The sequence below is a fragment of the Pezoporus flaviventris genome, unplaced genomic scaffold (assembly GCF_033815535.1).
Source record: "Pezoporus flaviventris isolate CSIRO_AGI_PZ_B2104156 unplaced genomic scaffold, CSIRO_AGI_Pfla_v1 ptg000132l, whole genome shotgun sequence".
Classification (NCBI taxonomy): Eukaryota; Metazoa; Chordata; class Aves; order Psittaciformes; family Psittacidae; genus Pezoporus; species Pezoporus flaviventris.
The window spans coordinates 1,128,206-1,151,905 of NW_026892680.1; positions in this window are offsets into that span (position 1 = coordinate 1,128,206).

A 23,700-nucleotide genomic window follows, 5' to 3' on the forward strand; every position below is an offset into this window, starting at 1 on the left:
AACAACCAAAGTGCCTGACTTTGCAAATGCTGGCTTTAAAAACACAATACAGGAAGAAGTCATTGGAATCGTATGTTCCCGTGGAGGATGTTAGTATCTCTAAACAGTAACACAGGCTCATGAAGCAAGCCTGAAAAAGAGAAAAGAGACCTGGGATGCTTCCTGAAGAGAGGGAGAGGCTTCAGGATGCTGACAGGCAGAAACAAAACAGCTCCTGAAAACTTCCAGCCGAAGTGAAATGAGTAAACAACAGCCTTTGATTCTCCTGGGGTTTGGTCAAAAAATCATTTATTTGGGGTGTTGTTTGGGGCGAGAACAACAGAAAAACCCCACCACCAGAAGAACCCCACTCTCAGCTTTCAGTGCTGATTGCATGGAAACCTGCACATTCAATCACGTGCACGCATTTCTCATGAGAGGGAATTCAAGGGAGAACTTTGTCCATCTCTAGGGAGCATCCAGGAGACATCTCATGTCCTGACTGCAGACTGAAAAGGGCCCTAATGGAATAAGCAAGCCTTGATTTCTGCAGGCAAAAGCTTTTCTCGCCAAGTTTCACCCTACAAACAGCAGCTCTCCCATAGATTTTCTTATTGGGAATTCTCTGCCAAATTAGAAGATACAGTTTGCTTGCAAGTGCCACCCGCTGCTTTTGTGGAGAAGAGGAGAACCCTCAACTTCAACAGAAAAGCTCCAAAAATCTTTCTTTTTACAAGCAAAACAGAGAATCCTTCTCCAAGAGCATCACATCCCAAGCCAAATATCAGTTGCGAGAAGTCAGAGCTTGCTTTCTTTTAACTGAAAACACTCTTGGGCTCTTTCCCCAGAAACCACATGCAAACGTTTTGACAGCTTTTGTCTCAGACTTTCAGACAGAAGTCAAGAAAGAAGTAGTGCTTCAATCATTTTCATGTGATATAGGAATTAACATTAAAAATAAGGGTAATTTTCTAACACTTGTGCAACTCAGCAGCTGCAATACTAAAGGTTTTTGAAAGCTCAGTCGACTGGTTAGCTTTTTTTCCCCTTAATTTAAGTGTATTTTGTTCAAGTTCGGTTGAAATCCAGTAAACGCCCTCATTTCAAGCACTCTAAAGCGGCTGCCAGAGCTCCACGGCTCCTTGTAAATTTTCCTCTGCATGGACACTGCCATTTGAAAGAAGAGCTGCAGTGTTTCTGCCTAACGCATTAATCGCCTCTGCTACTCGTAATTTATCTTCTCCAACGTCTACATAAAATAAATCACTTGTAAGCGCAACAAAAATAGCTATCGAATATACGGCACTGTCCCAGTCCGCATTATTAGGCTCATTTTAACAACAGGGGTGCAGACCCTGTTGGTCTCACCTGCTCAGCCATTAGTTCCAATTTGTCTCCCAACGCTTGCCAACACGCTGGGGTGTGGGAGCAGTCCCAGAAGACCTCTTTGGAAAACCTCCACTACATTCCCACACCTGACAATATTTCACTATACCTCAGGGTAAGGCTAAACAGTCTTTGCATTGTCCTATGCCATCTGGTCAGCATTTTTAAGCATAACTGCTCCGTACGGGCGTCTCGCGCGCTGCAGCCAGTCTCTGTTATACCATACCACTCATTTTTGTCATACCCTTTCCTTCCAGTTCATTGCTTTTTCGTCACTAGGCAGCACCAAGAAGCACACAAACGCACTGCATGACACAGCCAGGAAACTGAAGTAGTGGAGGGAGCATCGCCTTGCTCTGTGTTATTGCCACAGGCCGTATATTCTCAACTCCCTACCTACGGGGACAAGCCTGCATCGTTTCCAAGAGAGCCAGCGGGTACTGAGTAACAAATCCCACAGGATAGCAGGCCCATGCAACAGGAATACTGCACAGGCACTGAATCTAATACAGGTAAGGCACTGCTGTTGCGAACTCAGCACAGATCCTCACGCTCCCGTTGTGTCCAGATGTCCTGCACCACAGGGAAGCAGCACATTCAGCTGGATGGTACTTCCATCCAGCAGCCATAATGTCAAAGCCAATTCGGGCTCTAAAGCTGCTCTATAAAGCTGGAGAAGAGAAGCTGTGCGGAGACCTCAGAGCAGCCTTACAGTATCTGAAGGGTGCTGGAGAGGGACTGCAGCGACAGGACAAGGGGTGATGGGTTCTGACTGAAAGAGGGCAAGTTCAGGTTAGATCTAAGGCAGAAGCTCTTCCCTGTGAGGGTGCTGAGGCGCTGGCACAGGGTGCCCAGAGAAGCTGTGGCTGCCCCATCCCTCGCAGTGCTCAAGGCCAGGTTGGACACAGGGGCTTGGAGCAAGCTGCTCTAGTGTGAGGCGTCCCTGCCCGTGGCAGGGGCTGGGACTGGATGAGCTTTAGGTCCCTTCCAACCCAAACCATTCAATGATTCTATATTCCCAGGGGTTCCAAAGCCCCACGCTGGGTAATGTACTGCTCCCTGAGCTTGGCACCAGCTAGGAAGCACAGACCAGCGCTCCCTTTTGGCCCCACTAACAGCTGGCTCCAGGTCTTCAGCTCTGCTCTTAAGCAGAACTAAACTACAGCAGGCTCCCTCCTCTGTAAAATGAGGATGTGTATCGCTCTTTGGGAAGCATTTTAGAGCTGGGTGTGGGGCTATTGCATAAATGCTAAAACCATTTATATAGCACTTTTGCTGCTTGAATTAGTCTAACATTTTAAATGGAAGTGTTTTATTTAAATAAAGCATTTTAAATGTTTTAGCTGAAGCATTTTAAATGGAAGTATTTTACTAAATCCCCTCCCTCCTCCTGTTGTCTTCTGCAGACTACCTTCCCTAATAATTCGTGTCCTCAAGAGCTCGGCTGGCACCCTAAGTGGGTGCATTCCCAGTACCTGAGGAACAATAAGAAGGTTTCACACTAAGTTGAGATCCAAAGCTCTCTGGCAGAGATGGGAGTCTGTCTGTGCTCAAGAAAGCCTTCAGATCAATTAAAACAAGGCCTAAGGTAGTTCTGAATATTCATGCATTGTTTGTTCAATTCTGGAACAAGTAACACGTTAACGGAAGGACCTGCTGGATTCGCCCAATCAACATCCTGAACTGAGATTTCTGCGATCCTGAGCATGTCCCAGGCAAACCCATTGCCTTATTCATATCCATTTCTTTGCCTTCCCCTAACACTGCTCACTAACCTCAAGCCTGGCCATCGCTAGTTTCCCCACTGATCCCATGTGGTGACATCCATCTCCCGTAACTGTTGACCTCAGGAAGTTAAGAAAACAAACGGTTTCAAACCCACACTGTGAAATATGGCTGCTGAGATGGCCAGCACATTCTTCTCATTTTTCATTAGCCTCTCGTGTAGCTGTCGCAGGACAAATCATCTGGCAGGAAACAGCAGCTGGGTCATAATAGAGCAGCGTCTGGTTAGGTTTAGATCTACGGATAGACATCTTCCATAAAACCACTTGGTAGGAACGTAAGATAGCATCTCTTGGGCACCTCCTAACCCTGGCATTCAGAGGAAAGCAAGTGAATCTGGGGCAAAGGCTCCCGAAGGGGGCATCATTAGACTCAATGATCTTAAAGGGCTTTTCCAACCTAAACGATTCTATGACTGTGCAGCCTTCGTCCCCCCTGGGGTCCCAGAGCTGCCCCCAAAACAAGCCAGGTACCTTGCATTGCTTGTGCCCAGCCCATAAGCCCAGGGCACCACCAACTTCATCCAGTCCCAACCCCGTGCCACAGGCAGGGACCCGTTCCACTGGAGCAGCTTGCTCCAAGCCCCTGTGTCCAACCTGGCCTTGAGCACTGCCAGGGATGGCGTTCGGCACCCACAGCTTCTCTGGGCATCGCCAGAATTGCCAAATACCTTGCACAGAGCAAGGGACTAATACTCCTCTATTTGCCTGTGCCAAGAGAGGTTAGAGTCCTAGGTCTGGTAATGCCCAGTATTGTAACTGCCATGCCAACTATGCCTGTTGCCAAGCAAAAGACACCACCATCAACATTTTAAAACATCTAACCTGAACAGCATTGCTTCCACATCAAAAAGCCCCCTTGCCAAAAACCACAGCTAACTGTTGGTTTCAATTGGAGAGTTTATTTGCCTGACATTAGGCTGCTCAGGTGTCTGCCATTATTATTCATACCCAGGCTTATGAGATATGAAATGCATAAATGTGAGTAATTCTGTGCAAACCCCTTGGAAATAAAACCACGTGTATTAGCCAACAGCATGTTTTAATAATTAGAGGACAGCAGCCAAGGAATAGCACAGTGGTATTCAGAATGTATCAGATCTCCTTTTTCTTTCCCTTTTCCCTGTCTCTTCCTCTTTCATTTCTGTTGCTGTCATCTTGCCTGTCAGAAGGGAAGGGAAGCGTTTCTAAGCCTCTAACCTTTGGTGCCTGAGGAAAGCTCATCTACAGCTTCCAAACTGCGCTTCACCCTCCTCAAGTGGGAAAGAGGATGGTAATGAAATGCAGCAAGGCTGAATCAGAGAGAGCACACACACGAGAGGCCCAATTCTGCAGGTCTGTGGGACTCCTCTTTCAGAGGCTTCTCAGAACCAGGCCAGAGAAAAGCCAACGGATTCAAAAGCATTGAATCAGCCTTCAGAAATTCAGGATGTTGGCCTAAAAAGCCCAATGTCTCCAAGAAACAAACCAAAGCAAAACAACAACCCCTGCTCATTTTTTCACTTGCCTTCTGCTTTCTGAGCAATTTGCATTCTGACAGCATATTTAAGCCTTCCCCCTCAAGGACAAGATGTTTCTTCTTATTCTTCTTCAGTACAAGCGCAGTCCTAAGACAGATTCTAATGTAATGACACGTGTCCAGGAACTAAGAATTTAAAACCTAGCAGAACACATGGGTACCGTAATAAAGTCGAGAGCTAGCAGTGACCAGCTCATCCTTTGTTTGGTCACCTTTCAGTGCAATTCTTGTTTATGTGACAAGCAGGGCCTTCAGTGATACCTTAGTTTATGGTTGAAACTGAAACAGGGCAAGTTCAGGTTAGATCTTAGGCAGAAGCTCTTCCCTATGAAGGATGCCCAGAGGAGCTGTGGCTGCCCCATCCCTGGCAGTGTTCAAGGCCAGGTTGGACACAGGGGCTTGGAGCAAGCTGCTCTAGTGGAAGGTGTCCCTGCCCGTGGCAGGGGTTGGAACTGGATGATCTTAAGGTCCTTTCCAACCCAAACCATTCTATGATTCCATAATTACATACCCCTTCAGCCATACATCCACCTAACAGCGTTTATAGAGTGTCTTTTGAACATGGGCTATTTTCCCAGTCCACTAATTGCATCCTTCACATGGTGGCAGTTATAATTCAGACACCTCCTCTTCTCTCAGTGCCTTTAGCCCAAGACCCAGTTGTCCTCTGCACGCTCAGCTCTCTCCTGTTTCACCTCGCTGCCCCACACTGCCTGCATTGTCACAATGCAGCCAGCACACTGCAGAGTCCCTGCTGACAGGGCTTGTTCATCAGCCAGATCCTGCATCCCGCAGGTCTGGTCCTGCACTACCGACATCCAAGAGCTAGGATTTGCCCCGTGGGCCTTGATCACAATCCCACTGAATCTCTGGAAATTCTGCTATAGATGTCAGGGGGTATCAGATGCAACTGGTATGTAATTGTGTGAAAAGAGAACGTCAGCACCAGCTACTTTTTATGCGGACTAAAGGACATCATACTGGCATGTCAACAGGATAAATCAGAGTTGTTCGTTCCCTTCTGTTGCAAAGCCAAAAGAAACTCATATTATCTCTGCACACCTCTATGCCCTTCCAGTATTTTATGTATCTTGCAAGAAGATGATCTGCCTCGCTATCTGCCTTTACTATGCCAGCAGACCAGGAAATTGTTTGGGGGCTGGTTCCTGGATGCTGCTCCATGCCGCAATGCAAGGAGTTGGGATTAAAAATTAATACTCAAGTAAATCAACTACAAACACCTCTTCTCCTCAGATCTCAGGTTCCTGGTCGGGAGAAGCTGAGCGATAAGGAGACCTGCACAGTAAACTGCAGAAAGTTCAAACGGCAAGAGCCTGATGCAAGCCCTTATTTACTGCAATTCTAATCTACTTCTAATCCATCGCACAGCATAACACAGAGCCTTCTGATAACAAACAGCTACACAAACCCCCACTGATTTCCCTGAGCAACATAAGCTGCCAAACCCCACGTTCAGCCTCCATGGGAAAGACCTTCACCTCTGGACAGAGCCCATTGGTGCACACCCTGTTAGCAATTGCCAGCTCCTTTGGAAATGACTTTCATCTGGTTGCAGAGAACGCGTGTGTGGAGCTGGCCTGGCAGCCCTTCTCAGAGCTTTATTCACTGCAGCTTAAACGAGGTAACCATCCGTCATTCTACTGCCTTACATGAGATGCTTTGGGTAGCCCTAACCTTCTTACTCTCTTTTTACTAACTCAAATACTCATGCCCGGCATTTATTTCCTCCATCCTACATGGGAGAGAGGCTTTCAGTGTCCCTTCCTATTCCCATTGGCAACAAAGATGTTCTATTTAATGTCTTTTTTTCCTATAGGATGGTGGACAGTGAACGGCAGGTTTTCACCCATTAAAGATAAGCCTCAAATGACTAAACTGTGGTTCTTGGCGCACAAAAGTAAATATAATAGAAGTAAAGTAACAGGGAAAAAAAAGGACATTTTTGTTACGGTATTACTATCATGAATAGTTGCTTAACAGTACCTGCCCTTCACGCACCCAGTATCTGGGTAGCCCCCTAAAAGAGGTGCCCACAGTGGGTGTCCCACCTTGCTCCCTGCCTCTTATTCCCAAGGTGCCTCCAGCTCTCTGCATCACAGTGCCAGTTCTAACTGGACATCAGCTGTCTCTGGTGCTTCCTCAGGCTCTGCCCAGCACCACCAGTGACAAAGGCAGCTCAGAGACAGCGCTGTAGAGCTGGCCCAGCAAACCCCAAGCCATTAGCTGCCTCCTGCTCACAGAGGCTGACATCTTTCAGGCAGCGTCAGAACTCATTCTCTGAAGCTGGGGGGCTCAGATGAGCCCCTAAAAAAACCAACTTTTGCAGTAGGTAGGCGATGACAGTACTTGCCGAACAGCAGACTTCAAATACATCTAACGATATCAGTGCAGCACTGCCTTTGCTCGACGAGGCAACTCTTTCACGCAAGTAAAAGCAATAAATGCTCAACTACTGTTTGCTATTTATTAATTTCCCGATGCACTTGGGAGGGAGTGGCGAGATCACATCACATCACACACAGGAAACGCTTGGGATAGCAGCAAGAAGTCTCCACGAGTTCTGAGAAACCGTTCACACCAGTGCCATGAGTATTCCCAGAGAAGCTACCAAACCTTGGCTGAGCCGCTTAAAACAGAGCAGGCTCCATAAGCACACCAATAAGCAAACTCTCTTGCAGCTGCCGGGGCTGATGCTCTTCCTCACTATTCTGATGCAGACAGAGAACTTGCTAGCCCATGATGGTCACCAAAAGACATTTGGTCCACCTGAACATCTTACCAGTGTGAGTAGCTATGTTGGAAGGTGCCCTGGTATCCTTCAGTTTCCCCTTGGAACACTGCATTAAGGGAATGCTTATGTTCCTGCACCCCAAATTTAACGAGAGCCCCGCTGAAAGGAGGGAAAGTCTTTTCCATTCACCCTACCATAGTTTGTAGGTGACCAATACAAATGAACAACTTATTCAGAGACTTTAAATACAGATATTTCTGCTTCAATGCTTGTAGAAGCAGGTAAGCAGACATGAAAAGAATCCTACGTATAGCTAAAGGAGTATTTAGGTTTACGTACAGATTTCTCTTGCCCTGCCTTTGTAAGTTGAAAAATCAACAAGCATTTCACATTTTGCTGCCTGGGGAGCTGGTTTTTGAGCAACCCTGTGCTCCTAGGAAAGTAATCGGTATTAAATAACCCTGTACGTATAAGTGACCATCAGGACTTCAGCAGACTCCCTTCATAACACTTGTTCTAGCCCTGGAGAATATTAATATTAACACCTTCCTCCACAGCATCCCATCACACCAGCACCATCCCTGTACTCTGTCAGGGAAGAGTTTTGACTTTCCATGCACTAATTCATTTGCTGCCACATTCCTTGGCTGTAACCAAGTACAGTTTTCACCTGTCCAGAGAGTAAATGGAGCCAAGGAATGACTAAGCTGTTTAGGCAGGGGAATCCATGGGGGAACAGCCTGTGATGGGTGATGGTCTAATCCTGGAAACAGGTTTCTCCTCATGTCATGGGCTTTACACCCCCTGCCATTTTACACCTTCTTAACCATACTTTAATCTCATAATCAGACACAATGATAACTAATCCCTCTGGAGTGACAGCAGATTTACAGCTCCCTCTGAAAGATACCATAATGGAAAGGAACTAAGGAGTAATCTTCACCATCCCATCCTGCATCAACAGGGAATAGCAAACCACAGGCATGTGTGCATGTAGAGTCATTTTCAGCCTTTGTTCCTGTTGCTTTCATGGGGTAGTAACAGCAATGGCTAAAAGGAAGACGGTAATCATTGAATGCACTGAGAATTAAGCCTGGCGTGAGCTGGGGCTGAAGGATTCACACCCAGTCTGAAACTACTGCGGGTCTTCAAGGCAGGGCTGTAGGTGGAGATCACATGGAATGGTATCAGCCCACTCTAACATCAGCGTGCAGGATGAGCCAGGCTGTTGCTTGACAACACATGGTTTATGTAGCACACAGCCTAATCCTGCACCGTGGACTAACATGGAAAGGGCCACGGACTTGCTTCCTACTTTTAGGGTGTTACTGTAGCCAGTGGATTAGGGAACTAAAAAAAAAGGATCTTTCCTGGCAATGCTCAGACCCTTTTAAAAACCAGCTTCCCAAAGTTCGCTTTGATCATAATTCTGTTTGCTTTATATGTTTCTGAAGGCTCTCTGATGTGACAACCCCCCTTTCCACTGCTTGCATCCAGATACAGTTTTGCGATGAAAGGCTTTGTTCTCCTCCAGTATGGGAGGATTTGTGATTGGTGATCTGCGCCATTATTCATCTCTGCATGAAGTTATCAGACCTTATTCTTTGCTGGCTTTCACTGATGTACATCAGGAGTCTCGCCAAAGATACGACACGTTAGTTTTGAAGCAAACAAAAGGAGGTCCAGCCCTTGCATGTCCCCTAGAAGGTACTTCAAGACGAGTGGACTTTGGTCTTCATTTTGCTGTGACTGTCCCTCTGCAATTAATCAAGAACAGCCCTGGATTAACTTTTCCAGGCAATTCCAGCTGGCATCCAGTCCCTACTCCACAGTGAGCTGCGGAGTGGGTAGGCAAGGCATTGTGTCACCACTGCAGGTGAAACAGTAAGATCACAGTCACATTTTTTGTACTCTTAGCTCTATGATTCAACCAGTCTTAACATACCAGTGAGTCAGAATGTGTTACGTCCTGGCACTGCTCACAGTAATGCTCCCAGATGACTGGAAGCGATTAAAGTCTTCATCTGCCCTCCAGCCCCAGCAGTGTCGTTCAGGCAAGAGGTCCTGAGCCCTTTCAAGCCCACCACACATTCCCCAAATTGGAGATCTTTGAGGAATAAACTCTCATTTTTAGCACAAAGCCACTGGATGCCAAGAACTGCCATTGTGCAAGTGACATGCTCCAAGACTCGCTTTACTGTTCAGACCCCAAATCCCCCATTTCCTGTTGACTCTCATTGCTTAAGCTAATATCATTCAGCCTCCTCTTTCAACTGGATAGAAGGGCTTAGTCAAACCCACTGCAGGCAGAGGAACACAGTGCACATGTGCAACAGTAGAAATAGTTGGCTCAGAGCATATTCATTTGTTGTGTGTAACTCAGTAATAAAAAACAAATGGAGAGACTTCGCTTTATGTATAATAAAAATACTGCAATATTTTATGTGTCTCATTTTAGCAGCCTGTTTTTAAATAACAACCTTTTCTTTTTTTTCCCAATTGCAAATCTCTGCACAGAGGAGCAAAACATTAAAGTATTTTTAGTTTATGGGCTAAACGTCCAGCCCAGCAGTTGGCTAGTAATATATGTATACTGATAATAACCACAGCTAGCAGGGGATGCAACACAGCCTCAGTTATTTCCCTCCGCCCTGCAAGAACATATTCCTCCTGTTAAGAATCCCGATGTCAGCCAGCACTGCTAACTGCATCGGTTCACGCTTCCCTGAAGAGAAGCAAAATGGTAGATGGCTCTTTGAAACCCCCCAAAGCCTTTCTGAGCAGCACAGCTCAACTGCTCTGAAATAACAGCCCTGAAATACCAGATTCTCTTCTTCAGATGGTTGTTTTGACTCAATAGGCAGCGCACTGTTGGAAACTCACCCCTTTGAAATTCTCTGAGCACATAGGCTTGTTGGTCTTCCTCCAGGGAAAGCCAGTGACACCGAGGAACCTTCTGAGCTTGTAAAGATGCTCAATAGAGTCTGCAGATATGGAAGCGGGCATCGCTTTGTATAGAAACACGTCCCACCTTTCCAGCATGTCTGCTTTGTCTGCTGATAAAGAGTACGCTGGTCCCTGCAGAGCACGGTGCGGGGTCCCTTCCAGCCTGCTTTGGGCAGAGCCCAGACACAGGGCTCCTCAAGGCACAGGCAGGGACGCTCAGCACCACCGGTGCGCAGGGAAGAGGCTCTGCTTTGCTTCAGGCAGAACGTTAAGGGTGCCGTGCAATGAACGCACCATGAGCAAAGAACCACTGGAGAGGTCAGCCCAGAGGTGCCAGAACACGCAGAAAATTCAGCGTTAATTGCGATGCACCCCAGCAGCGTTTTTATGCTCTCAGACTGAAGTTGCCATTTCCATGACACTCGCCAGATCATCTCGGTATCACTCTGGTTAAACCCGTGGCGAAAGACAATAGCTTTCCTGGAAGCAGATGGGTGTAACGCCTGCAGAAAAGAATTCGGCAGCAGGGCCAGACACCAGCTCTCCCTAGTTTACTCGTGAATCACGTAACCAGTGGTGACGCTACAACACGCTCTTTTCCCCTCCTTCACTTGCTGTGTTTCAGTCAGGATGTGTTTTAGGATACCATGACCATTGGAAAGGAATAATCATCATCATCGTCTAAAACATTTACTGCAGTCCCTACAGAGAGCGAGTTAAGAGAACTGGAACCAAGTGGCTCTTTTGTTTTCCCCAGCTAGAGGGTTTGGAGCGAGCAGGACGCATTGTTTCCCTCCAGCCTTCAGAGGTGAAGACAAATTAGCCTTTGCTTCTGACAAATTGGCTTCTTGTTTTCAATAACAAAGTCTCCTAATTGAAAACATAAACCCTGATTTGAAAGCCTCTTGTGTTTTCACACTTGGCTTTTAGCTTATTTATGCTTCTCCACTTCGGCATCTTTGAAAAGCATTTATGGAAAGTGAGACCGCCCCAATGTCTCCCACTAAACCAGTTACTATTATCACTGACAGGCACGGCTTTACAGGTGGGGACAGACAAAAGCATACAGAATAACAGACAAAAGAGTTTTTGCCATCAGCCTCTCCCCTACTGTGTACTTTCAGTAGCAGTTAAGTTGTCCCATTCACACAGACGGAAGTATCCTAGAATATAACACTAGTCAAAGTGGGAATCTTTCACTGGAAGAGTCCTGCACCATTGTCATTTCCCCCCACTTAAGTGACGAAACCCACAGAGCCGCACACTCCACAGCGGAGCACGGCTGGAGACGGCTGCCTTTTCCTTCTCAAGCGTTCACACAGCGTGGAGACGAGGCCCTCAGTGCCATGGGTCAGTGGTGCCCTTGGCAGTGCTGGGCAACGGCTGGGCTGCATGAGCTTAAAGGGCTTTTCCAACCCGGTTGATTCCATGATTCTCTTCCCGGTACAATGCCAGCAAGCCAGCTCCTGACCTCTGATTGTTGCTTTCAGAAAAGGGTCTGAGAGGGCTCTGCTGAAGTTTGCTTTGTTGATAAATCTCCGAGAAGCCCTCTGGGATCCGAGGCTTAAGCAACTGTCTGCTACAAACCAATTCCCTCCTCCGAAAGAAAGAAAGGAGCAGGAGAAGGCAGTGCTAACCCCACAGTGAGCTGCGTGGTGTAGGTGCTCCTGGAGAGAGCAGCACTGCCTCTTCTTCCCTTCCCGTTTCATGTGGACCCTGGAAAACCCTCACTAACCAGGCAGTTGTGCTGCCCCTGAGAAACAACGAACAAACAAGCGCCAGGTCATTGTCAAGCTCGAAGCCAACCCACTGCAGCACTCCTCAGAGCAAACTTCCTCAGTGGTGACTTGATTTTGTTACCGCTTTTACTGCCATCTAATTGAAGCCACTGATGGCTAATTGCTTCATTTATCATCAAGTTTACAGGCCACACACTGCAAAGCTAATTAGAGAGCAGACATTGTGCTTCAGCCTCCCTTTGAAATATTGCTGCCATTTACATGTAATTCCAATTCATTACGTTTCAAAGAAGCTGAGAGGGGGAATGAAGATTATTTCTAAAGACCAGCGCTGAGATTAGGCAGGCCCAGACCCTGCTCTAACACAGCTATTTTAAGCTTATTGGGAAAGGGGGTGGAGGAGAATTAACAGTTTCCTCCCAGTTTCTGACACTACCGAGCGCAAACCCCAAACCCACATCATGAATCTTGCCTAAATGCTCGCCGTGAGCTCTGCTCCACACACACAGGTCTCAGCCGTACTGATTTTCACAGGGAAGTGGGGAATTTTGCACTCGAGGTGAGAAATACTGCCCTAAGGATTTAAATCTGACAAGTGCCAAGGGCCCGTGAAGGTTCCTCTGTTTGGCATGGCGAGGGGGGGAGGCAGACCTCGGCGTTCGCCACGCACTGATTCGACCATAAATCACCCGAAGCCTGCAGACATTTGGCAGACCTGCAAAGAATTGTTATTTTAACTGAAATCTGATAGATTTTCTACTTCGAAGGCATTTTCAGATAAATGCCTCCAAGCTGGAGCCAGCTTTGCTCTTTCCTTGCACAGGTTTCCACACTAACTTCACTGCTGCTGCTCTTTGGACTGAGGTACGCAGGACGCAGCTCTGAGCAAGAATAAAGCTCATTCTCTTCCCTGCTTGTTGTTTGATATTCCCCTGTCGCAACTATTCCTCTTCCTTCCCCTTTTTAGGTCCCCTACATCCTGACAGGCTCATTTCTCCCTAAATAAACTTAAAGCACAGAAGCAAAATACATTTGTTGCCCGGGAAACACGCAACTCGGTAGACGAGGTGGCCGTCCTAAGAGAGCCATAGACCTCCAAGGAAGTTTTTATATCAATAATTGTAACCAACCAGAAGTTCCAGGTTACTATAACATTCCCTGCTACTTGCTTGCTCCCTTTCAAGGAGTTTGACGAGCTCCTCATTACAGCCCATGATTTATTTTGGGTTTATGTGGAGTCTCAGCCTTCATGTGCAAAGTGTTTTATTCTAACAGCAAAAATCTGACAGAATTTCAGAAAGGGGCAGAAATCACTGCCTGAGGATTACTGGTGAACTCTTCGTTGTATCATCACTCTGCCTCATCAGCTCCCCTTTTCACTTGGATTCAATAGCTGTTTTCTGTAACACGCTGCTGCTTTAAAACAGCCCTATTTTCTCCGGCCTTCTAAATGGTCGAAGCAGTAAGGGTTGAGGGCTGCCTTGGTTGCAGCGACCACGAGATGGTGGAGTTCAGGATCTTGTGTGGCAGGACTAGTAGAATACCAAGTAGAATTGCAACCCTGGACTTTAGCAGGGCAAACTTTGGCCTTTTCAAGCAATTGCTAGGGGAAATCCCATGGGCAGGGCTGCTTGAAGGTAAAGGGGCCCAAGATAGTTGGTTGACATTCAAGGACTGCTTTTTCCGTGCTCAAGATCGGAGCATCCCAACACGTAGGAAGTCAAGGAAGAGGGCCAAGAGACCTGCGTGGCTAAATAGGGAATTGCTGGGTATGCTCAAGTGGAAGAGGAGAGTTTACAGGTCATGGAAGGAGGGGCTGGCCACTTGGGAGGAATATAAGGCTGCTGCTAGAGGATGTAGGAAGGCAGCTAGGAGGACTAAGGCATCCTTAGAATTAAACCTGGCAAGAAGGGTCAAGGACAGCAAAAAGAGCTTTTTTAAATACATGGCAGACAAAACTAACACCAGAGGCAATGTAGGCCCACTGATGAACGGGATGGGTGCCCTGGTGACAGAAGATAAAGAGATGGCAGAGTTACTGAATGCCTTCTTTGTCTCTGTCTACTCTGCTGCGGGCAGTCCTGAAGAGCCCTGTACCCCTGAGACCTTAGATGAAGTCAGGTCGACGGAGCGGTTTGCCTTAGTCGATGAGGAATGGGTTAGAGACCAGTTGAGCAATCTGGACATCCATAAATCCATGGGTCCAGATGGGATGCACCCGCGGGTGCTGAGGGAACTGGCGGAAGTCATTGCTAGACCACTCTCCATCATCTTTACCAAGTCTTGGGAAACGGGAGAGGTGCCTGAGGACTGGAGGAAAGCAAATGTCACTCCAGTCTTCAAAAAGGGCAAGAAGGAGGACCCGGGTAACTACAGACCGGTCAGCCTCACCTCCATCCCTGGGAAAGTGATGGAACACCTTATCCTTGGTACCATCTTAAGGCATATCAAGGATAAGAAGGTTATGAGGGGCAGTCAACATGGCTTCACCAGGGGGAAATCATGTTTGACCAATCTCTTAGCCTTTTATGAGGAAATAACACGGTGGATGGATGATGGCAGAGCGGTGGATGTGGTCTACCTTGACCTCAGCAAAGCATTTGACACAGTCTCCCACAGCATCCTCTCAGCTAAATTGAGGAAGTGTGGACTGGATGATCAGGTAGTGAGGTGGACTGCGAACTGGCTGAAGGAGAGAAGCCAGAGAGTTGTAGTCTATGGGGCTGAGTCTAGTTGGAGGCCTGTAACTAGTGGAGTGCCTCAAGGGTCAGTACTGGGACCGGTATTATTTAATATATTCATCAATGATTTAGATGAGGGAATTGAGTGTACTATCAGCAAGTTTGCTGATGACACTAAGCTGGGAGGAGTGGCTGATACACCAGAAGGCTGTGCTGCCATCCAGCGAGACCTGGACAGGCTGGAGAGTTGGGCAGGGAGTAACTTGATGAAATATAACAAGGGAAAGTGTAGAGTCCTGCATCTGGGCAGGAACAACCCCAGGTTCCAGTATAGGTTGGGGAATGACCTGTTAGAGAGCAGTGTAGGGGAGAGGGACCTGGGGGTACTAGTGGACAACAGGATGACCATGAGCCAACACTGTGCCCTTGTGGCTAAGAAGGCCAATGGCATCCTGGGGTGTATTAGAAGGGGGGTGGTTAGTAGGTCGAGAGAGGTCCTCCTTCCCCTCTACTCTGCCCTGGTGAGACCCCATCTGGAGTATTGTGTCCAGTTCTGGGCCCCTCAGTTCAAGAAGGACAGGGAGCTGCTGGAGAGAGTCCAGCGCAGGGCAACAAAGATGATTAAGGGAGTGGAACATCTCCCTTATGAGGAAAGACTGAGGGAGCTGGGTCTCTATAGTTTGGAGAAGAGGAGACTGAGGGGTGACCTTATCAGTGTCTATAAATATATAAAGGGGGAGTGTCACGAGGACGGAGCCAGGCTCTACTCAGTGGCAAACAATGATAGGACAAGGGGTAATGGGTACAAACTGGAACACAAGAGGTTCCACTTAAACTTGAGAAGAAACTTCTTCTCAGTGAGGGTGACGGAACACTGGAACAGGCTGCCCAGGGAGGTTGTGGAGTCTCCTTCCCTGGAGACATTCAAAACCCGCCTGGACGCATTCCTGTGTAACATTATCTAGGTGTTCCTGCTCCGGCAGGGGGATTGGACTAGATGATCTTTCGAGGTCCCTTCCAATCTCTAACATACTGTGATACTGTGATACTGTGAAATGCCACTGAACATAGTGCAATAGCATATGACATCCTGCTTCTGGCACCGAGAGTACACCACTGACAGCACACCCTTGCTGTCTCTCCCAGGAAAGCATTCACACCACTATTTCCCTCTAAGAACCACTCAGAGGGAGGACCTCCCTGGGGAGACTGACTGGATGTGCTCCAAGAAGCACTCCATCACCCCACATATGGGGCTATTTTCCAGTTAAGTTATGATGGCTCCTACAGATCCCAGCAATGACCATTTTGCTTCTTGCCAGATAAGAAAACTATTCTTAGCAAGGCAGTAATGTCACACATTCTCTCAGATACGAATCGAGGGGCATACGTTAAGTTCAGTCATGCATCACCCCACTTGAGCATGAAACTCTGGGAGGATCTCATGTGATGAATCATGGAAGTAAACTGCATGTCAATACATTAGTGTTATTATGTTTATCAAGGATTTCTTCCAGCTGGTTCACAGTGCTTACTAGTGAAAGCAAAGCCAAAAGGGGATGACATCCACCACTAAGAGCCAACTACAGCCTCTCAGACAACAGCACCAAAGAAAGGAAGTGCAGAGAATCTTGAAATAATCAAATACGTCAGGGTCACTGTACCAAGAACCTAGTCCCAAAATGCAGGTGACATTGGGCTTAAAAGCTGATCTCAGTCTGTGACTAGAAGACGATCACATACAGGGACTCATCCTGGTTGAATGGAGAGTTTCCTCAGCTGGGAGCAGGAATTCCTCAGAGGGCTCACAGGGCTGCCTCCAGTTTGCTTTAGCAGTGAGCACCGTTCCTCCGTCTTTTCTTCAAGTAGGAGCCAACTCCAGTCTATTTTAGATATGGTTTTTATGCCTATTAGTGTTATTGCCACAAGGCCACAGGAGAGTATCTGTGTCTCAGAGAAAGCAATGCTGGGGTGGCATCTGCCTACAGATATACTGCTCTGTAGCCCTCATAGCTATGCTGGCCATCAGCAGCAGTAAGCAGCACTTTGTGACAGCACATCAGTTTTCCCAAACTCCACTGGGTTTCCCAAACTCCCTTTTCACTAAGGCTTATTAGTAGCAGGTTTAAAACCCCCCAGACTGATGGGCTTTATCAGTAAAGCAGAGACCTCACCTTCCCCTCTCCCTCCAACCTGAACCAGTTTACTGCTGTAACATTCCCCTCCAGCATCCAAACTCCATGCAGTAATGTGATTCCTCCTGTGACAATAAGGAAAGCAGTCTATGTTGCTGCAGAAGAAAAATAAACCAGCAATTAACAAGTTCCTATATGTTTCCTGTTTATATAATACAGCTCTTTCGCAGGGCAAAAGCCAGGAAGAAACTGATAGGCCTGGAAAAGGTTTGCCATAAAATACCCGCTGATGCAGCTAGACCTGTTGTTTCCTCCATGAAGAGTGTAAAAGGACGGATTTAAGTGTGGATTTAAATGCTGTCAAGACCGGTTAGAGGTGGCAGCAGGGACGGCTTTCTGTAGGTGACACCTGTGGGAAAGCTGCTCTGCACCACTTGTGAGTAGGGACGTTTCCCACCACAAATACTTTTAGATGAAGACTACGTGCAAGGCGTACACACTTCACAAATGCATTCGAAATGACCAATTTTTAAGCAGGGTAATAGTAAAGGGAGGTTTTGATTGGCTGCTGCTTATTTAAGGGGTCTCAAGATAACATACTCCTCCTTATACGTGATCCTCTACTCACAGACCGAGATCAGCTCTTAAACCTAACATAATCTCTATTTTGGGACTGGGTTCTTGTCACATCTCCAAGAGAAGAAGTTGCACTTGATCTTCAGCGAGCACGACTGCCCGTGTTGCCATCTGGCTTCAATGCTTGAGTGCCTCATCAAACCAAACTGTGACTGCTGTTGTGCAGGACATCATGTTCTGAGGCCTTCATTGATACCCATTATGGCTTAGATACCCCAAAACTTGGTTTTAGGGTTTGTTTCCTGTTATTTATGGGGTCTTATGCAAACTGCTGCCCACTTGAAACACTCTTTGTATTGGGCACTTTCCTCCTCGCCCCAATCACATTTGACATTTTTAATGTTGGTTTTCTCTGAGCAGAATTTTAACTTGAGAACATGAGCTTTCCTTCCAAGAGGAGGCTTGAACCACAAGAGGAGCTTAGATGGCTCCTTTCCTCTTTAGGTAGAGCCTAAAGAGGACCGCATAGGAACAGGCCATACTCTGACAATAAGCAGCACCAGCAAGGCACTGATGTAACAGCTAACTCACCACGTGAAGAGTCAGCCCTAGTCCCATCCCTGCCATTAGTTTGCTGGATAACCTTTCCACCACACCGTAACATTTTTTCTCATCTAACAGGAGCTCAGCATCACCAGCCTCTTTTGTGAAACACTTCAAGAGGAAAGGTCCTGTAGAAGATTGAGGGACAATCTTTTTGCTGCAATTGTATTGGCAGAAGACATTAAACAACCTTACTGCTGGAAATGTGATTAGTGCTATTATTATTGGCTTGTCTTCGTTTGAGATCAGTAATTCCAGCCAGGAACAAAGTTTGTCATCATTCCAGAAAATTTAACTACGTATCGGAATAGCTGCAATCTTGGTTTGTGTTTTCCACTTTTCTTGCCTAAACTGTTAACTCAAAAAGCAGAAGGTCATCTAAACCCACCCAAAGTCCAAAAGGGGCTACGAAGGCTCATTCTGATCCTCGCTTTAAGATCAGCTGAGCCACGTGAGAAGGTTTGGTCTAGCCAACCTCTTCCTAGAAGCTGAAAACAAAACCACTGGGACAAAAACTGATGTGCACAAGTTCCGGTCAAAAAAAGACCAAAGCCTTTGCTTGTAAACACACTTTAAAACTTCCCTGAGCTTGGCTTGAGAGGAATTCCATCTAAACTGACAGGCCATTCCCCACTGATTTCAGTGGGAGCTGGGGCAGAGGCCCCATGTACCGCATGCTCCAGCTTCCCATAGAGCTACAGGGCTCCACGGGGTTAGGCTTGGCCTCAGGTGCGTCTGCTCCAGAACCATAGCTCCCTGCATCCACATTCAATTCCCCTCTTCATCCATTCCACCTTTAAGAGTCAGATTGTCATTAAACTCTTAAGCTTGAGCTCTCAGACATGCATTTATGACTCGCCAGATCAAGACAAAGAAGCGGCAAGCCTGAGGACAGTTGCTGTGTGTTCAGCATCCAAAATTCTCCGAGGAGATAGCTTCGTGTGATTGCACAATAGTAAGTACTATGAGTTCAGCCTCGCTTTTTATCTTTCCAAAGATCTTCTGCTCCACTAGTTGTTTGTTATATTTAATATACATTAAACCAGCAGTTTCTCCTCTTGCAGTTCGCTTGGGACGGTTATTAACAAAGGTTTAACGTATACAAAATTATCCCTCAGATGTCCACGCCAAGTTTGCAGACTGTGCATTAAGCAGCTTTCAAGTAAACTGCTGGCAAGAAAAGGCTGGATAAATTAAAAACGGGAGAATGATTAGCTTCCCATATCCAAAAAAACAGTGGAATAGGTTTCATTCGCGTTTCCCAGGACGCTACTGAAGAGAATGGCTTCAAATCAAAATGATTGCTTAACCTTAACTGCAGAGTTATGACATGAAAAAGCTATAATCATCAAATTAAAGGGGTAACATTTAGGACAAGTGTGGGTTGAACTATCCTAGGATATATGGTCAGTCCTATGATGTGAAGTGGGATATGGGAAAGGAATAACATAATAACAACATACACTTTTAGTATCTTTCATCCACAAGAATCTGAAAATGCTTCCCAGACTAAACATGGACATCCAGATTCTGATTTCTGCTCCTCTGGTGTAAATCCAGAGTGATTCGACTGAAGTTATTAGAGTCGACTCTTCATTTACAAAAGTGAAACTGAGATCAGAGGTTTGGCCCTACTGTAGGTGTACAGTAATGGGTTTCATTTGTGCACTGGTCTCACTCAAACAGCTATAATTTGAAGCAAATTCATTTTCCAGCATTGGGAGAACAAGAACTAATAAATCTGGCACTCACATATATACAGCAAGAGAGAAGAAAAAGCAGAAATGCAGCTTTCTAACGTTCAGCCAGAGACGTAAAACAGGCAAGTATCCCTGTGAGTATAAAATAATACTGCTTTAATTCAGATCAGTACAAAGGCTCTCCAAGAAAGCCCTGAAGTAAGAGTGGAAGGAGGCAGAAAGAAGAATTATACTGAAGCACGTGAATTTCAACTCCAGAGATGCTCTCCGCCCAGTCCACCCAAGAACTCTTTTTGGACAAGAAAAGCAGCTTTTCCTTGGTGCAGCACTGCTCACTCCCAACCACACCTAGATGCTTTCTGAAATGCGTGAAGTTCTCTCAGCTCCACAGTCCCTGCCTCTACAGTTTTAATGCGCTGTGAGAATTGGAAGCAAGAGGTCCAATTTTCTATGTTTCATAGTGTTTTCTATGACCACAGTGCTGAAGGAGGTTCTTTTAGGCTTCTTCATGAGAAGAAAGCTGCTAGACCATTTATATACACCCTGCAAAAAAGCTCCTTCAACCTTGCAGGGCAAAGACCAAGGGTCAAAGATCTTCCACGGATAGGAACATCTCTACTTTGCACAAAATTGTGCCCTTCTCAATCCAACTGCGTGTCAGCAAATAGCTTAAAACTTCCCAGGAGAGTATTTATCTGATCTGAGGTCAGTAAGATTGGCATTAGAACTTCAACTGCTGGGATGCAAAGAGCAACAAACCCTGCAGTTTATTTGAGCAGTAGGGTCAGAAAGCAAGCATGAACCGGGGGGGGGAAGGTACAAGAAGCTCCCTTTGAATGATGAACACTAAACTATTGGCTGCTATTTAAATAAACAGGGTTTGCACACACCACTGATCAAGACTGAAAAAGTCCTCTTGTATTTCTGGGCTTCTGCTTTCAGACAACCAAGGGTCACCACCGACTCGAGTCACCATCTGGTCAGTGAGTTTGCCAGTTTTTGGCCTTCTGCAATTCTTTCTCTATCTTTCAGTGTGATACTGCAAATGAATGTCACTGCAAGCGCAAAGCTTAGGAGCCCAAGATTTAGACTAGTTACAGTCAAAAGGGGGGACAGCAGTGACTAACACAAGTCCTTTAGAAGATTTTCACATCTGACAGGCAGGATTGGAAGCGGCTCAATGGCAGAGCCCAAACTGTGGTGGTGAATGGTGTCACACCTAGTTGGCAACCAGCCACCAGCGGCATCACTCGGGGCTTGCAATTAGGGGCAGTGCTGCTTAATATCTTCATCGGTGATTTGGATGAGGGGATTGAGGGCACCCTCAGTAAATCTGCAGCCAGCCGCAGGCTGGGTGGGAGCGTTGATGGGCTGGAGGATAGGGAAGCTCTGCAGAGGGATCTGGGCAGGATGGATCAATGGGCTGTGGCCAACAGGATGAGGTTCAACAAGGCAATTGGAACAGGCTGCCCAGGGCAGGGCTGCAGTCACCGTCCCTGCAGGTGTTCACACACCATGTAGATGAGGCCCTCGGTGCCCTGGGTTACTGGTGGCCTTGGCAGCGCTGGGGAATGGTTGGACTTAATGATCGTAAAGGTCTTTTCCAACCTGCTTGATTCTGTGACAGAAAATTCCTCATCTCATTGATATCCAGGGAGCACTTCTCTGGCTGCATTACTCTACAGCTAAGCCCTGAAACAAAGGCTGTGAATTTAAGAAAAATACCGTGATTTATACACAGGCTGTCCCAGGGACTGCTAAAATCGAGTAACTTTTGTCCTTCACCATTCTTTTTTGAGTGACTAATGTTAATTAAGACAGAATTTCTTCTTCTCGGCCCAGGGAGGCCCCTTATATATTCTCCACTAAATACATGCTTGCCAACAGAAAATGCACAGAAACACAGAGGAATGAGATTTTTAAGCAAGCCTTTCTCTGTCTGGCCCAAACACAGATTCCAAGGGTGTATTCTGTTTGAAGACATGAAATTCTTTAATAGTCTGATAAGCAAGAACCTTGCCTTATCACTCAACATGGCAATATTTGCTCAAGCAAGGACCAGTCCCTGTGCATCTGCACTCCTTCAATAAAAGGAGAGGGGGATGATTTTAGCCTCTAGCATGCTATCAGTAGGATTTTACCTACCTTGGCTCTGTTGCTAGTCTACAGCAGCCCTGGGGAAGGAGCAAGGGGAGGGCTGCAGCTGAAACCAGCCACAACCCTCTGGCTGCTGATGGCTCACAGTTTACCTCCTAGTCCTCCAACCCTGAATGAGGGTAAAAGCAAGTGCTGTCTTGAGCAGGGTATCCTGCTAAAGCAGCCTTTCATTTCTGGGACAACAATAACCACAATAACAACAATACCCCACCTGCTGCAGAAACACAGAACTTCCCATGTGCTCCCCATAAAAACACGGGATTGCAACAAGGAGGAATGTTTGAATTATGCAGTTTGGGATTTGGGGTTTTTTTTCCCCCTGTTTTTAATGAAAAAGATCTGACAAGGCCTAAATATTTCTCAAATCAAAAAGAGAGAACACTAGGGACAGCTAGGTTCTGATTTGCAAGGCATAGCATCTGGGGTTCCCACTGACTTCAATTACCTACTCCTTCCTCAAGCCAGAGCTTCCCCTTGATGCAGAGGTGGGAACTGCCCTGAGCAGTGCACAGAGTTTTCAGAATGTATAAGAAAAGGTCATTGTTCTCCCCTTCTTTCCTGCTACAAATAGAGCAAGCTATTTTTTTCTTTTTACAACCATATTTAAACAGAGCAAAGGAGCTAAGCAACCTTCTAGTGTCTGAAGGGGGCCACGAGGATGCTGGAGAGGGGCTCTTCATCAGGGACTGCAGCGACAGGACAAGGGGTGATGGGTTCAGACTGAAACAGGGCAAGTTCAGGTTAGATCTAAGGCAGAAGCTCTTCCCTGGGAGGGTGCTGAGGCGCTGGCACAGGGTGCCCAGAGAAGCTGTGGCTGCCCCATCCCTGGCAGTGCTCAAGGCCAGGCTGGACAAAGCCTTGGGAAGCATGGTCTAGCATGAGGCATCCCTGCCTGTGGCAGTGGGTTGGAACTGAACGATCTTAAGGCCCTTTCCAACACTAACTATTCTGTTGTTGCCTGACTGTAAGACCTGAGTGCAAATGGCAATGTGACAGGCTGACAGAATGGATTCTGGACAGAGCCATCTCTCCTACACCTAAGGTGTGCAGCCAAAGGGAAACACACACCCCAGGCGTTTGTTTCCTTGCCTCACTCATGTCATCATCACAAGTAACAGAAGGGAACAACAGATTCTAGTGCCTTCCTAACAGCCTCTTTGCTGCATGCAACACAGAATGGAAACTATTCCCCAGCATCCCCATGGGTAACAGCATTCAAGGGTAACAGTGCACTCTTACCATCAAAATGCTTCTACTTATAGAGTACCTAGGCTATTTGTTCAAAAGGAACAAAAAGTTGTTATGCCCACTGCCTTTACCTAGATATGGCAGCATTCTATGGATAAGAGATATGTTTGGTACAAGCCCTTATCACCTTGAGGCAGGATCATAACTTCAGCGTAGGCATGAATTCAAGAGTGGTTTATAAGTCCATTTTAAGGGGAATTATTTTTTCCCTCAGCTCCTCAACACTCTCCTCCCAGTTAAACCTTGTTCTTTGGAAGATCTTTGCTACCAGATTTCATGAACACATTCATTTCAGCAGAGCTACTTACTGAAAGTACCAGGCTACACAGCTGCCACTCAAGTCTTAAACAAATACACAGTAAAACTGCTTGATTCTTAACAGATAACCAAAGCTTTCCAGAGGACTCCTGATACTGCCAACACTGGTTTTCCTCTGCACTTCTCCCGAGGTTCTGTAAAATCCCCAATGGGTCTTGACCCATCTTTCAGAGCTAC